Below are 13,715 nucleotides of genomic sequence, written 5' to 3'. Positions count from 1 at the left end.
TGAAGATTCCTCAACACACACACACACACACACACACACACACACACACACAATGTGAGTGCAGCCCCAGCCTGGAAGAGGGCAGACTCAGTCAAGAATACAGCGATGTCACCAAGGGCAAGGCGGTAACCCCTCCATAGTGTATAACCTTTTTTTTTTTTTTTTTTTTGAGATGGAATCTCACTCTGTCATCCAGGCTGGAGTGTAGTGGTGCAATCTCAGCTCACTGCAACCTTCACCACCCGGGTTCAAGTAATTCTCCTGCCTCAGACTCCCGAGTAGCTGGGATTACAAGTGCCCACCACCACGCCCGGCTAATTTTTTTGTATTTTTAGTAGAGACGGGGTTTCACCATGTTGGCCAGGCTGGTTTCGAACTCCTGACCTCAAGTGATCCGCCCGCCTCGGCCTCCCAAAGTGCTGGGATTACAGGCCTGAGCCACTGTGCCCAGCCCATAGTGTACAACCTTTACAGTTTTCAAAGTGCTTCCTCATCTGTTGCGTCATTTGATCTCTGCACCTACACCGTGAGACAGGCATGGCAGGGGTTACTCTCTCCATTTCACAGGCCAAAGGCTAGTCTTCTCTACTGGCCCTTTCTGGTTGAATTGCATCTTTCTAGAGGTGGGGCTGGGCTGGGGCTGGACCCTGGAGAAATCTTCTTCAGGAATTAGCTTCTTAGGATGAAACCAGCCCTGCTCTGCACCTTCCCCACCTCCCAACCCACAGCTCCTCCCAGCTCCAGCAAAAAGCTTTGGCCTCATCTTGGGACACTTAACCAGGCCTATTATATGCAAGGTATCCTAGGCAGCTGCTGCCCTCCCTCCACCCATCCCCATTTTCCTCTATCCCTCTGCCCTAAAATTCACAGATACTAGGAATCCAGAGTTATTCAGCAGCCCACCAGGGAGCCTCTCTAGCATGCAAATTTACTGAGCATGCTTTGAAATCCAGCACAAAAGTGAATGAGATTCAAAGGAGTTCATAGTCTGGGGAGGGGAGTTGGCAGAGTAGATGTGTAAGCAAATGATGACATCAGTACAACCAGAAGGGCTGGGTGGGGGAGACTTCTAATTGTGCGGGGGCCCAGGAGCAGCTGCTATTCTGCTGTCTTTCCAGGAGTTTGGCAAATCCAGGAGAGAGGACCAAGTGCAAAGGGCTGGAGGAAAGAAAAAAGCTGGTGCATCAAGTTCCCTGGGAGCTTGGGGTGAAGAGCAGAAAGAGGCACACTGGGAGAAGTGGCTACAGAGTGGGTTGGGTTCGATTCTGGATGGCTTTGTTACTCATCTAAGAAGTCTAGACTCTTCAATACAGCATATATATGTATATATAAATAATGATATATGAATATATGTATATGTGTGTGACTATGGAAAACACATGTATGCATATACACTGGTATCAGGTAAAATGCTGTTTTTAGATGCTGGAGAACTAACACATACAAGAGAAAAAACAGGCCATGATAAAGTCATCCTATTTACTCGAACTGCTCACGTATAAGTATTATGCAGTACAAAGAATATTATGCTCATTTTTCTATGTGCCAGATTGTCTTTTCTTTTCTTTTTCTTTTTTTTTTTTTTTGAGACGGAGTCTTGCTTTGTCACACAGGCTGGAGTGCAGTGGTGCCATCTCAGTTCACAGCAAACTCTCCCTCCCGGGTTCAAGCGAAGCTCTTGCCTCAGATTCCCGAGCAGCTGGAATTACAGATACCTGCCACCACGCCTGGCTAATTTTTGTATTTTTAGTAGAGACGAGGTTTCACCATGTTGTCCAGGCTGGTCTCGAACTCCTGACCTCAGATGATCCGTCTGCCTCAGCCTCCCAAAGTGCTGGGATTACAGACGTGTAATCCCACGGATTACAGGCCGCGCCCGGCCCAGATTGTTTTATTTGATTACACAATGAATTATCTTCTTGACGTTTGCCTTCCTTCTCTTTTTCCTGTCCCTTTCTTTTTACTGTATCAATAGTTGTCTGACCCAAACCTCAAAAAGTAGAAGGAATTTTGGACTGAAATGTTTCCGTTCACTAAGTCTCAATTGCGTTCTTGGAAAGGTGCTGGCACAGCTGAGGGACACCCCAGCTGTTAGTTGAGTTTGTGAATTGCAGATCCTGCTCCAGAGTCACTGATCAGTCAGTGAAATTTCTTTTTCCCTTATACTACCTCAACTTTACGCAGCCAACCCTGTGTACCCAATAATAGCTCAATTTAGTGGCATCCGCTAAAGTCTTATGTAGAGAACTTTTCCCTCTGGATTTCCCCTTTACTGAAGAAAAAGAGGGAGATCCAGACAACGGTCCCGGGACTACGCTTCCCAGCCGCCTCCGCCCGGCGCCCAGTCCAACTTCCCTTACAGGGATGGCCCCTGGCATCTTGGCCCCGCCCATCCCCAGCACCATATTGCGAACTACAATTCCCAGCTGCCTCCATGGGTCGCACCCTTCAAAGTGGGCTTCCCAGCAGCCTCGCGGGCGAAGAGCCCCGCCCCTCGGAGCTGCTCCCCGGGTCGACCCGGCGCACTCTTCCTGCCCCCTGCCCCGTCACGTGATGCAGTCTCGCCAACCGGCACGGGGAGGAGGGCAGCGGGCGGTGGCCGGGGGCGGGCAGGCCGTGGGGGGCGGACCCCAGAGGGGGCGGAGCAGGGCCCGGGAGCCGAGCAGCCTGGCAACGGCGGTGGCGCCCGGAGCCCGAGGTGGGTGCGCGCTCACGGCTGGTCTGGCTCGGAGCCGGGCACTGCGGGGACCCGTGGTGAGGGGATCGGGAGGAGGAAGTTGGGACTCCTTGGGCCAGCGGGTAGCGCGGGGCCTCGCTGCACCGGCAGGGTTGGGTGGGGGTTTCGCCCAAGCGCCGTCGCTGTCCCCGCGGGGCAGGGCTGAGGCCAGGGAGCAGCAGGCAGGTACCTCCGTTCTCCCCGCCCAAGGTGGCCGGCTGGCAGCGGGCGAAGGTCGGGACGGGGGTAGGGGTTGGTTGGCGGTGGAGCTGGGGGCGGACGTCTCAGCCACTGCCCGGACTTTGCTTCCCCGTCCCGGGGCGGTGAGTGGGCCGGGCGTCCGCCCTGCCTCCCCGGCGACGCTCCGCCGCTGGTCCTCGCTTTGGCCCTCCGCGCGGAGCGGGCGTCCGCCGCATCCCCAGTGGGCCCTGCGGAGCGGCCGCAGCCCGACACTGGCCGCGAAGCCTCGATGGTCGCTCTTGGCCAGTGTTTCTGTGTCATACACGAGAGGTTTATCTGCTTTTGCAACAGTTGAGGGAAGATCTTAGAGGGAACGGTTAGTTCCCTGATACGCAGTCGGAAGTTTGCACGGGCACGAGCAAGCGCCTTTGGCCGGGTTGCCTCCCTTAACTGTCTTTTGCTGCGCTCAGGAAGTGAAAACTAATTTTAGTATTTGCCCAAGCAAGTAAGAAGTGAATCTGCTGCAAAAATTATATTAGAGCTTTATACGCACGCATCGTTTGAGGTGAAGTGGTTTGCGACTGGTTTTGAAACAGATACACCAGATCTTCCCAAGAATAAAATTACAGCATTTTAGAATTGACTGGCACCCTAAAGTTTACTTGTTCATTTGTTCCCTGGATGGGGGAACTGAGGCCCAGAGAGCGTAACTAATATGTCCCAGGCTTCAGGGCAGCTTAATGGCAAAGCTAATATCACAAGCCAGCTCTCTGGGGGTGTCTTGGTGTCTGTCTAGTCTGGATTCTTTTTACCACAGCTCAGTTTTATTCCTTGTGAAATAACCAACTTAGAGTCTTGAGACTGAGCCAGCAATTTTGCTAGACTGCAGACCATTTTGAATTTCCTTCAAAATCGGTTTACCAGCCAAATAAGACAATCAGGCCTGTTACTTTGCAGACACGTTTGCTTTCATCCAACATATCTGTTGGGCACAGTCATGTATTCACCAGATTTGATTCTGAATGGCTTTTGGCTGTTTCACAAAATCAAATCTACTCTTAAGAGATTCCACACCATCGGGGAGATTTGAACCAGTGGTGCTGCCTGCAGCACCAGTGTATAGTAGCCTCCCAGGGTGCTTGAGGGTGGATAACATTGACGGGGTCTTGTAGATTCTAGTGTGGTTAGTAAATGATTGGTCTCTTTAACTTAAAGTTCTAAGTACATTTATTAAGTTGTCGATGGTTTCATTCATTCATCAAACACAAGAGTGTCAACGGTGGGCACTGGGAAGACAGCAAAGAGCCCCACTGCTGAGGTCCCTGCCTTATAGAGTTTATATGTGGGGAGGCACACAATAAAAAAAATAAACAATGATATATTTTCTGGCAGAGATGAGCGCTATGAGAAAAAATAGAGCTCTGAAACCTTACAATGACAGTAAAACAGGCTGGCGTGATTGAGAATGACTTGGGCATTACTTTGAATTTCTAGTTTTAGATTGCCAGCTGCTGCTCCATTAGAGGAAATAAATCCAAAAGTAAATCTCTGAATCAAAGAGATTTTTTGGAGTCATCATTTCTCCAATGAGTGTCTTTTAGATGGTAAGCTCATCCCAGCCTCATTTTTACTCATATTTCCCCCCCTCTTACATACAAACAGTAAGTGATTTCAAATACCTAGAGAGGTATTTTTCAAATCTTTTGCAGTTTTCATAGTTAGATAGCTCACTGTAGCTACAGAAAGCTCTGCTGAGGTCAGTATTGGATGTTGATTTCATGCCAGTGTCTGCTGGACTCTCAAGCTACCTTGCACAAGGGTTTCTCTTCCTGTGTAATGGTTTGTACTGTGAACCTCTTATCTGAAATGATCATCAGTCCTTGTGTTGTGTGGTTTGTAAAGAAACTAGTTCATTTTGAAATAGCTCAAGAGAAAAGAAGCACTCAACTTCTTAGGAACAAGAGTGCTCACTAATAAAATGGCATTAATGAGAGTTAACTGTAAAAGTTCATCGGTTTAATACCTTCTAAGTTCTCTCATATTCTGTATGTTCAATGCCTTCAAAGCAAATTTTTAATCTTTTACAGGTCTGAAAAATAATTAAAGTTACAAAAAATACTTTAATATTTTTTGTTCCAAAATGAGAGGCAGATTAACAAAATGTAGTTAGTTACTTAGGAACCACTGAAAACACATGGTTCTTGCTCTTATTGAGGGCTCCAAAATAAAGAGAAAAGTGGAGACTCTTCAACAATTAATAGGTGACATTTTAAAGGGGTAACCAGAGGATTTCAAAGTCTGGAGTTTCTCATTATTTCTAAAGTTTATTCGATTTTATAACAGAATAATAGATTGTTTTCATTATTCTTTAGTAATTTTCCTTTCCTGTTTTCGACCTCTTTGAAGTTCTGCTTTCCTTATTTTCTAGTTTTCTAGTTCTTTATTTCCTTTTTGGCAGATGTGGGGGGGACAGGGACTGTCACTTGCTTACAAGATTTTGACTCTGGATTGGGCGGCCTGACCCAATTTGAATCCCAGCCCTAATTTTATCTGTGTGACTTTAGGCAAGTTACTTACCTCTGTGCCTTAGTTTCCTTATCTGTCAAATGAAAATAATAATAGTACCTTTCTCAAAGGGTTGCTGGAATGACTGAGTGAATAATTTATGTTAAGTGCTTAGAAAAGTGTCTTGCATCTAGTAGACACTCAAGAAAAGCTGTTATTGACTTGAACGATATGGAACTCTTCTGTTTTTAAGAAAAAACATTATCCTAGCTATGTCTTAATAAACTTTTGGAATCGAATAGCTTGCTTTTCTCGACATTTCTCTGCATTTCCATGTTGGCACGAGCTTTTGGTTCCAGGCGACCCTGGCAGCAGTGTCCTCAGTTCTTGCAGTGCTATATTCCCTTTACCATTTGGATTTAGAAATTTCTTGAGGCCACATTTTGTTGCTACAAACAGTAATAGAGCAAGAGAGGTGTTCTTCTAGTTTGTCTGCCTTGAAAGTGAGAGTGTACCTGGAGACCCAGCAGGAGTTACTGAGTTAGGTTCAGTTGTCATCCTGTAGTTGGGGGAAGGTTTTGCACTGGAAATCTTTGCAGTGTATTTTTCCACAGTGAGTACCACGACAATCTCATCTTTTTCTTTTTAAGAATGTGGAGGCATCTCTTTAGATAATTGGCATTGGGTACTACTAGTGCTTTCTATTTCTACCAGAGGAACCATGGTAAATGAGCCTTTTGTTTGTGTGAGGTGATAGAAAGCTTTCTCTATTTGGATTACAGAAGCTGAGTTCAGGTCCCAGTTCTCTTCCTTAACTCTGTGTCACTGGACAAGTCATTTAACCTTGCTGCTGGTGGCTCTTCCATCTGTAAGATAGAGCTAGTAAAACCTGTCCTGCCAAGTTTCCAGAGTTCTTCAGAAAATCAAATATGCATCAGAGACCTTTGTAAAGTGTGCAGCATTATTATTATTGCATGAATGTGTTGTATAAGCAGTTGCTATTTGGAGAACTGGTATAAGAGGGCAGTTGTCCTTCCTGTTCTTGGAGTATCTTCCCTGTGGCTGTAGGTGTGGCCTCTCTGCCTCAATCTCCTTCTTTTGTCATCATTAAAATATGCAGGTATTTATATTGCCTCTTTCATATGGGCCTGATGTCACTGGTATACCGTAACAAGTTTTCATTTTGTGTATTCCTAAAATGGTAGTAGTGTATAACCAACAATCACAGGGCAACAGCAAAGCAAGCTCAGCCTCAGGGAATGTTGCCTGCCTCTCTCACAAGTGTCTCAGAATGGAAGACTTTCTCTTTTCCAGTCAAGACCCGACCGCAGCTCCTCAGTCCTTACTAGACTGGATGCTTGTGCTTCTGGGGTTACAATAAAAAGCGATCCAGGCTCTGGGGAAGAGATCATTGATAGCTCTCCAGGTCTGTACCATCATCCTTGCTGGAACAGGGCGGGCGCCTGAGTGGCCCTTTCTCGTTAAAGTTGTTTCTCAGTATCTTGAAATGTCTCTATAAGTTGCACTTTGCAATTTCATGTACTTGTATTAGTTTAGTATTGCTGTTCCTTGACTGTCTTTAATAGGTAACTCCTACATATTTCAGTATGTTTTTCGTTTTCTATGCTTGTAATAAAAAGGGCTGAGGTTGGAGATTTTTCTGATTGTCTGAAACCTAAGATGGTCCTATACACAGAGTAGACATTTAGTAAACATTATTTAACTTGAACTAGACAAAGGAGGCCAGCTTATAACTGTTCACACATGATCATTTTAACCAATTCTGTTGCCTGTCTAGAGATCATGCTCCCTGTCTGCCAGATGAAATGGAGCTCGTGCTTAACCTTTCTTGCCGTGGTCAAATAGCAAATGAGAAAGTTCTGTGAATCAGTCATTGTCTTGCCACTCTTTTCTTCTCAGCTTCTTGATTTTTGAACTCTTGGCATGAGAAGTTTGAGTACAGATTAGTTTTTGCTTTGCTTGCTAGTATGTTTGGGGTGGGAAGTTGAAGGGGGAATAATTGAAAGTAAAAATAAAAGTTGTTTGTAACTCATTCAGCTCTTATCCCCTTGCCTCCAAACCCTGACAGCACACAGAGATGCCCTTTCTTTAGCATGTGATAATTGTTATATTTTGATAGCATGTCCTTGAACTTTTTTTGTGAGAAGGAAGCATTGTTTATTTCCCGGAGCCTCTTGCTTGGAATGTAATGGATTGCTACATCAGTTATCCTTTCCCCTTCTTGGGAGCTGTAGAGGCAGAGGTGGGTTGTAAGGGAGATTCGTAGCATCAGGTGGTGGTGCTTTAAATTCCCTTATATGACTTCTAAATTGCTTCATGGCCCTGAGATGACTTAGGTGGGGATTTAGGAGAATAGGTACTATGCTGATTCCAGCAGGCCTGGAATTGGCCCAAGCTGTTTTACTGAAATAAGAAATGTACCTGCCTGCGCAGCAGTGACACTTGGCCATGACATGAAATATAGCTGCGTGTCAGTACTGTTTGTGGATAACAGTAAGAAGGAAAGTTTGCACTTGGTTTCAGTGAGACCCCAGGAGGGCGCTGCGGTTAACACAGGTTATGTGACTAGCAGGATATGAGAAACCCCAGCCAGTATTCCATTTTGAGTTTCCTGGTTCTGAGGTGTTCCTTGCCCATGTCAGTGGTTCTGGATCTGGGAGAGAAAGCACAGGTCCCTGTTGCCCTCACAAAGGGAGGACTGACCGTTGGCGCTGGCACCCACCTCTTTGAATCCCTTGCTTGGAGAGAGAACTGATTTTTTCAAAGTTGAAGCTGAGTCTAACTCCCTGCTGGACATGTCTTTCATTCACTATATCAACTCTAATAATCTCCCCAGAGATTCCCATTACGCCTATGGCATGAAACAGGTTTTTCTTATTGATGGAGATTGCCCTTGCTCCCTGGGAGCTGGTAAGACAGGCAGAATTTCAAGCCCCATCCTCACCCACTGAGACCCGACACTGACTCCTAAAGCTGAATGTGAATTTTAGTGAGACCCCCAGGTGATTTGGCAGTAAATTAAAGTTCGGAAATAGTCTAATAGTACCAGCTCATATCCTGGCTTCCCAGTCCTTTAAGATAGCACTGGCCAATAGAGAATGTGTAATTTAAAATTTTCTAGTAGCCACTTTGAACAAGTAAAGAAACAGGTAAAATCAATTTTAATATATTTAACACAGCATATGCAAAATATTTCAACATGTCATTGACGTAATAATGACATGTTTTTCCTTTTTTGGTACTAAATTGTCAATCAGGTGTATATTTTAACATTATAGCCCATCTCAGTTTAGATTAGCCACATTTCAAGTGTTCAGGAGCTACAGCTGTGGAGAGATACATTTGGTCTTGATTTGCTGAGGATTTCATCAGATTCACTGTCAATGCTTAAATAGCCGCCTCAGTCATAACTTAACCTTAACATTAGGTGTAATCTTTGCCAAGTCCTTAGCCCAGTGCTTTTACATCATGTCTCATATGAATCCTCACAGCATTGCTTTGAGGTAAGATCCCCACTGAGTTTCAGAGAGGTTAGGTCTAAGCTGAAGCGTTTAGGAAGCAGCAATATCAGGATTTGAACCCAGGTAAGTCTGACTTCTGGGTTTCCAGCCTCTGCTGCAACTTCCTGCAGCTCTCATGACTACAGGGTTTTTTCTCAGTTTCAGTTTTCAGTTTTGTAAGCCATATTAAAAAGGCACCATTGGTATATGTATGAAATGCAACCTTCTTTCTTGAGGGGAACTTCAAAGAACTCGAAGAATGCCTCTTTCTTCTCTGGCTTTTCAGAGAGGGTGCAGAGTCCCTAAACAGAAGTTTCCTCATGGAGGGAATACCACGGATCAGGGGACTGCCTTTCCTGCTGCTCATTAGAATCACTTGGGGAGTTTTAAATACTTGCTTCCCTGGGCATTGCCCACAGATATTCGAACTTAATTGATCTGGGCTGAGACTCTGACATCTGTATTTTAAAAAGTGATCCCAGTGTGCAGCAGTACTAGGAGCACTTCTCCAACTTCGTTGCCTTATGAATCACCTGGACTTCGAGTTGAAACACAGATTCTGACTCAGTGGTTCCAGGATGGGCCCGGAGAGCTTTTTCTTCTCATTTCCATCAAGCTCCCAGGTGATGCCAACAGTGTTGCTCTGTGGCTCCCACTCAGAGCACCAAGCCGCATCATAATCACCTGAGGGGTTTTTGCAAAACTACAGATTCCTGGCGTCATGCCTGGAGTTTCTGATTCAGTAGTTCTGGGGTGGGGCCCAAGATCTTTACTTGAGAAGGCTCGTGCTTTCAATGTTTCACCATAAAGTATTATGTTTACTTTAGGTTTTGTGTGGGTGCACTTCTAGTGTACATTTTTTTCGGTCATAAGTGGATGTTGAATTTTATCAAACCCCTTTTCTTCCTTTATGGAGATAGGTTTTTGGTTTTTTTGTAGAGAGAGCTTCTTACTTTGTTACCCATGCTGGTCTCAAACTCCTGGCCTCAAGCAATTCTCCCGTCTCAGCCTCCCAAAGTGCTTAGGATTATAGGCGTGAGGGAGAACATGTGTTTTCTGTCCTTGAACTTGTTAATGTGGTGGGCTATTTTAAGGGATTTTCTGATATAACTTTGTAGCATTAACTAAGTTTGTATTGCTGGGATAAACTCAACGGGGTCATGTTCTTTCTTACTGCTGGATTTGATTGCTAATATTTTCTTTAGGATTTTTAAATCTTATATACATAGATTTGGTATTAGTTTTCCTGTGCTGTCTTGGTCTAGTTTGGTATCATGATTATGCTAGCCTTGTAAAGTGAGTTGAGGTATTCCCTTTTTCTGTTCTCTGGAAGTTTGTATAAGATTGGAGTTACTGGTTCCTTGAATGTTGCTAGAACTTGCACATAGAGTTGCCTGGGCCTGGAAGATTTTAAACTACCACCTAATGTCTGCCAAATCTATAGCTATGTCTGTCTGTTCATTCCTGCATCCTACTATTGTTTGTGCCGTCCTTTTTTATTAGTCTAACCAGAGGTTTGTCAGTTGTAGTTATGGCACCAGCTTGATAATATAATTATGTTCATTTGTTTCCATTTTAGGGCTTTTCCCCTGCTTTTTTGATTAATTTTTAATGAGTAAAAGCTTTGTATGATTTTAAAGTCCAATTTATATCAAGGTATAGTCAGAAGGCTTTCACCCCTATCTCTGACCGGGTATTCTGTTTCCTTTCCCCCCGTAGATGATCGGTTTTATTAGTTTGTTCTTCTAAGTATCTTTTGCAAATTTGAGCAAGCACATACATGTATTTTCCCCTTTTCTTGCACAAAAACATATTTCATTATTCAGCCTCTCGCCCTTTTCACTTAAAGTATATACCAGGAATCATTCTTCTTTTTCTCCTCCTTTCTTTAGATTTATTCTGCTGTTTGGATGTTTCAAAACATAGTATTTTCATGATTATTTAGTTGTAATATATTCTAATTTCTATTTTTATTTCATTCACCCGTGAGCTGTTTAGAAGTACATTTTTACTTACAAATGTATTTTCTAGGTATTTTCAAAACTGATTTACAACTTAACTGCATTTTGGTGAAAGAATGTGATGTGAACACTCGTAGTTCTTTGAAATTTGTCAAGGATGGGCTTATGTGGTATTTTTGTGGCTGGCTTCTTTCACTTAGCATACTGCTTTCTATATTCATTTTTGTGTTGTTGCATGTATCAGCAGTTCCTGACTTTCTGTTGCTGAGTAGTATTCCATAGTATGGTTATAATGTAATTTATTCATTCAGTAGTTGATCATTTGAGTTAATTCAGTTTTTGGCCATTTTGAAAAAAAGCTGCCATGAACATTCACATACAGGTCTTTATGTGGACTCATGTTTTTATTTGCTTTGTGTAAATACTTAGGTGTGGCATTGCTGGGCCATATGTTTAGTGTATGTTTAACTTTACAAGGAACTGTCAAACTGTTTTCCAAAGTGGCCACGCCATTGTGCCACTTTACATTCCTACTGGCTTTAATTGTCTGCCTTTAAAATGTTAGCCATTTGAGTGTATAATGGTATCTTATTGTATTTTTAACTTACAAATTCCTAGTGACTAGTAATAGTGAGCATGTCTTCATGTGCTTGTTTGGCCATTAAGTTTATCTTCTTTGGTGAAGTATTTGCTGAAATCTTTTGCCCATTTCTTATTAAATTGGATTGTCTGTCTGAAGTTGTGAGGGTTCTTTATATGTTCTGGATACAAGTACTTCATCAGATATGTGATTTGCAAGAATCTTCTCTCAAACTGTGGTTTGCCTTTCATTTTCTTAACTGTGCCTCTGTGCAAAAGCAAGGATTTTTAATTTTGATGAAGTCCTATTTATTTTTTCCCCTCTTATGGTTTGAGCTTTTGTGTTTTAAGAAATCTTAACCTACATTCACAAAAATTTTCCCCTGTGTTCCTTCCAGAACTTTTTTAGTCCTGCTCTTATGTTTAGATCTGTTTTGGCAGACAGATCTTTCCCACCCCTGGTGTTTATACCGGTGTAATCCCCTTCCCTTGAGTGTGAGCAGGGTCTGTGACTTGCTTCTAGAATATAGACTAGAATATGGAAAAAGTGTAGGGATTCTACCAATATAATTAAGGTCACAACCAGTAGATTTTGAGTTAATCAAAAGAGAAGTTATCCTGGGTAGGCCTGAATTAATCAGCCCAAAACCCTTAAAAGAAGGTCTGGGTCCTCCCTGAGGTGAGATTCTCCTTGCTGACTTGTTGATGTGAGCAGCCACATTGAGGAAGCCTACATAGAAAGGAACTGTAGGTGGTCTCTAGGACCTAAAGGCTGCTTGGCAAAAAGCCAGGGCCCTCAACCATGCAGCCTCAAGGAAATGAGTTCTGCCAACACTGAATGAACTTGGAAGCAGATTTTCCCCAGTTGAGCCTCCAGATGAGAACGCAGACTGGCCAATACCTTGATTGCAACTTTGTGATACCCTGAGCAGAGGACCCAGCTAAGCTGTGCCTGGACACCTGACCCACAGAAACTGTGAGATGATAAATGTGTGCTGTTTATGGCTGCTAAGTTTGTTATTCAGCAACATAAAACTAGTATGTCTATGTTCCATTTCAAGTTAATTTTGTATATTTTGTTAAGTAAGAGTCAAGATTCATTTATTTTTCCATATGGACATCAAACTGTTCCAGCATCATTTGTGGGAAAAGGCCCACATATTTTGGTAATTTTGTTGAAAATCAATTGACCATTGCTAGGACCTCAAAAAGAAGGGCCTAATTGTAGTCTCTGTTCTGTTCCATTGATCCTTATACCAGTACTGCAGTGTCTTGATTACTGAGGCATTGTAATAAGTCTGGGGATCAGGTAGTGGAAGTACTGCAACTTTTTTTTTTTTTCTTTTCAAAATTATTTTGAGTATTCTTGGTTGCTTGCCTTTTTGTACAAATTTTGGAATCATCTTGTCAAAGCCTGTTGGGATTTTGATAGGGATTTCATTGACTTTGTAGATCAATATTGACATCATGACAATAATGAGTCTTTGATCCTTGAGCATGTGAGATATATATATGATATATATGATATATTTGTATGATATATGCTATCATATATTTATTTTTTATATATATATATATATATATTTTTTTTTTTTTTTTTTTTGAGATGGAGTTTTGCTTTTGGTGCCCAGGTTGGAGTGCAGTGGTGGGATCTCAGCTCACTGCAACCTCTGCCTCCCAGGTTCAAGTGATTCTCCCACCTCAGCCTCCCGAGTATCTGGGATTACAGACGCCTGCCACCATGCCCAGCTAATTTTGTATTTTTAGTAGAGACGGGATTTCTCCATGTTGGTCGGGCTGGTCTTGAACTCCCCACCTCCGGTGATCTGCCCGCCTCAGCCTCTCAAAAGTGCTGGGATTACAGGCGTGAGCCACCGTGCCCAGCCCGAGCATGCAATATTTCTCCATGTATTTAGGTCTTTAATTTATCTCAGCAGTGTTTTGTAGTTTTCAGTGTATGATTCTTGTACGTATTTTGTTCAGTGTTTCCCTAAATATTTCATTTTTTTGGTATTACAAATGACATTTTTAAAATAAAAAAGTTTTTTGAGACAGGGTCTTGTTCTGTCACCTAAGCTGGAGTGCAGTGGCATGATGGTGGCTCACTGTAGCCTCAACCTCCTGGGCTAAAGTGATCCTCCTCAGCCTCTGGAGTAGCTGAAAACTACAGGTGCATGCCCCCATGCCCAGTTAATTTTTTTTTTTTATGTTTTGTAGAGATAGGGTCTTGCTGTATTGCCTAGGCTGGTCTCA

General features: G+C 43.2%; 1 protein-coding gene across 2 annotated transcripts in view; it reads left to right on the top strand.

The window, feature by feature from the left end:
* The first annotated feature begins 2,624 nt into the window (after window positions 1-2,624).
* MTM1 (myotubularin 1) overlaps window positions 2,625-13,715 on the top strand; it is a 103,249-nt gene continuing 92,158 nt past the window's right edge. For both annotated transcript variants that reach the window (XM_037989278.1, XM_037989277.1), the window contains exon 1: window positions 2,625-2,698. The gene's annotated coding sequence lies outside the window, so the exon portion shown is untranslated. The remainder of the gene's footprint in view (window positions 2,699-13,715) is intronic.

Source organism: Chlorocebus sabaeus, chromosome X, assembly GCF_047675955.1.
Source record: "Chlorocebus sabaeus isolate Y175 chromosome X, mChlSab1.0.hap1, whole genome shotgun sequence".
In the NCBI taxonomy this organism is placed as follows: Eukaryota; Metazoa; Chordata; class Mammalia; order Primates; family Cercopithecidae; genus Chlorocebus; species Chlorocebus sabaeus.
Note: the sequence above shows the minus strand (reverse complement) of the source record. Positions and strands in the feature narration are given on the sequence as shown.